A 2,711-nucleotide genomic window follows, 5' to 3' on the forward strand; every position below is an offset into this window, starting at 1 on the left:
TAGGGGGGGATTTGAAATATATGTTTATGCTTGCATTTTGATTTGATTACTTCTAATTGCGTTTCATAAGTTGTGGATTCAATTTGTTTAACTGTTTGATTGATAACTTATTTATGTATGTTTATTGAGAGTACACGCTTAATTTTCATGCATGAATATGACGCTAGAATATAAGTGAGTTTCACCTAATAGTTACGAACTTATATTCACAAGTAGTGGAGGTTGCTTATAAACAATCGCGTTAAACGAATTCTTGGCATAAGTTTCATGCAATCATAGTAACGAATGCCTCGTCAACACTTATAATTTTCATAGAGCGTAATGATTCTTGCTTGTATCTCTATTATGCAATCATGTAGGGGACTTGTGGGGAATGTTTTGGGTTGTCGTATGCAATCATCCAATTCAATAACGTTAGGAAGATTTGAAGGTTAATTTAAGTGGACCTAATTAACTTGGGGTGTTGAGAATTCATGGTTTATTGAAATGCAATTGGAAATTTTTTTATTATGCAAGTGTAACATGTGTGGAGATGAACCCCTTAGCTAGCCATCCCATCCATTCTATTCCATCAAATTCGTTTTACAATTCTGCCTAGTTTATTAATTTGTTTTGTTATTTCAATTATCATCAAATCAAAACCCCCCTTTACTTTCTTGTTCTTTAGTGCTTAGAATCTGTTTAGTTTATGTTTTAAAATGTTTTGAATCAAGCCATAATCTTAAATTCGTCCAAAATTGGGTTTAAGGTCAGAAACTGCCTAGTTAGTGTTTTTAGGCAGTTTTGAGTCTTTTGAACTTGTTTTGAGTCCTTTGAGTCTTTGTATTGTCCAATATAGTTAGAAAGTGTTTTGATTTGTGTTTCTAAGTATTTTGATTCAAGTTTTCATCCAATTTCGTCCAAACTAGTGTAGGTGCTCAGAACTGCCCAGAAAGTGGTTTTTAGGCAGTTTTGAGTCTTCTAGTTGCTGTTTTGGGTTTTAGGTTTGTTTAAGTGTTTTAACTTTTAGTTTTGCATTCTTTGAGTCAAGTTTAGTGTTTTATATTGTGTTTTTAAGTTTTTAAGTCAGTTTCGAGGTTTTAGCAAGCCCTCCTAATCCCTGATCTAGAACGATCCCTACTTGCATCCTTACTACAATTTGACAACAAGAGGGTTTAATTTGTGTGCGTATAATTTTCGCATCAGTGGTGGCTTTCAAATCTCCCAACCCTAGTTGAAGGTACACTGAATAAGGCATTAAGTTGATGCTAGCACCCAAATCAAGCATTGCCTTCTCTACTTTCTTGTCCCCTATGGTGATGTTGATAGAGAAACTTCCTGGATCCTTGAGCTTTGGTGGAAGTTTTCTTTGCAAAACTGCACTCACATTCTCAGACACCACTACCTTCTCATGTGGTCCATACTTCCTTTTGTAGCTGTTTAACTCCTTGAAGAACTTCCCATATGCCGGCATGTTCCTAATGACATCAAGCAAAGGTAAGTTAACATTCACTTTGCTTAGTATATCAAAAATTTCCTTGAATGACTTATCCTGCTTGCTCTTGGCAAGTCTTCCAGGGAATGGTATTGGTGGAGTGTATGGTTTCTCGGCCTTGTGAAGATTTGGTGCTTCAAATGAGGAAGTAGCATGGCTTGGTTCCTCATTTGGTTTCTCATTGTCTCCTTGAGTAACACCTGCATTCACATGATCATATTCATTAGTAACTTCATTGCCAACTCTATTATCAATAACCTTACCACTTCTAAGTGTAGTGATTGCTTTGGCTTGCTCTTGGTTCCTTTGGAGTATCACGGGTTGGCTTGGAAACTTTCCAACTTCTCTTTGGTTCAAGGCATCTGCAATCTGCCCCAATTGTGTCTCCATTTTGGTTAGAGCCGCTGAATGTTGTTGGAGAGTGCTATTTGTGGAATGTTGGAATTGCAAGGTGTTTTGGGCTAACAAGTTAACCGTATCTTCAAGGGTAGTGGCAGGTTTTGGTTGGAAATTTTGGAATTGATTGTTGTTCTTCCATGAAAGGTTGGGATGATCTCTCCAACTTGAGTTATATGTATTGAACACGGATTCAATCTTCCTTAGCTACCTGCAACAAAAGCTCATGATTAGAACTTGTTGAGCATTAGACCCCAACATCTCATAAATGTTATATGACTCTTGAGCATTCTTTTTCTTCAATGCTCCACCTGCTGCATTATCAACAGTTGATTGACATGTTTGGGTTAGTCCATCATAGAAAATTTGCATTTGTAAGTGAAAAGGTAACCCATGGTGTGGACATTGCAACAAGAGGCCTTTAAAACGCTCCCAACACTCATTGAAAGGTTCTCCATCATCTTGTTTGAAGTTGAAGATTTGTCCCCTTAATGTGGCTGTCTTTTGAGTGGAAAAGAACTTCTCCAAGAACTTCTTAGCCACGGCATCCCATGTAGTGAGGTGATAAGTCACATTTTGCATGCATTTATTTCTTCCTTATTTGGCGTCTTTGTGATTGTTTTGGATTAAACTAGTTGCATTTTACATTATTTGGTGTTAGTGTGCAGCCAAGGGTGAATTTGGATCAATGGGAAGGCAAATGAAGTAAAAACATTCCTTTTGGTAGCTGAGCATTATTCCAAACGTGGAAAGGGTTCTTGGGAATTAATTTGAAGTCCAAATATGAGGAATCTAGGACTAATGTGGCTGCTGAAATTCAAGAGAAGATGTGATTAGGAAA

General features: G+C 37.1%; 1 pseudogene; it reads left to right on the forward strand.

The window, feature by feature from the left end:
• Nucleotides 1-2,258: 2,258 nt before the first annotated feature.
• Nucleotides 2,259-2,369, forward strand: LOC125474071 (annotated as a pseudogene).
• The last annotated feature ends 342 nt before the right edge of the window (nucleotides 2,370-2,711 follow it).

The sequence above is a fragment of a genome, unplaced genomic scaffold (genome assembly GCF_019419815.1).
Source record: "Pyrus x bretschneideri cultivar Hongxiangsu unplaced genomic scaffold, Pyrus_bretschneideri_v1 Contig118, whole genome shotgun sequence".
Classification (NCBI taxonomy): domain Eukaryota; kingdom Viridiplantae; phylum Streptophyta; class Magnoliopsida; order Rosales; family Rosaceae; genus Pyrus; species Pyrus x bretschneideri.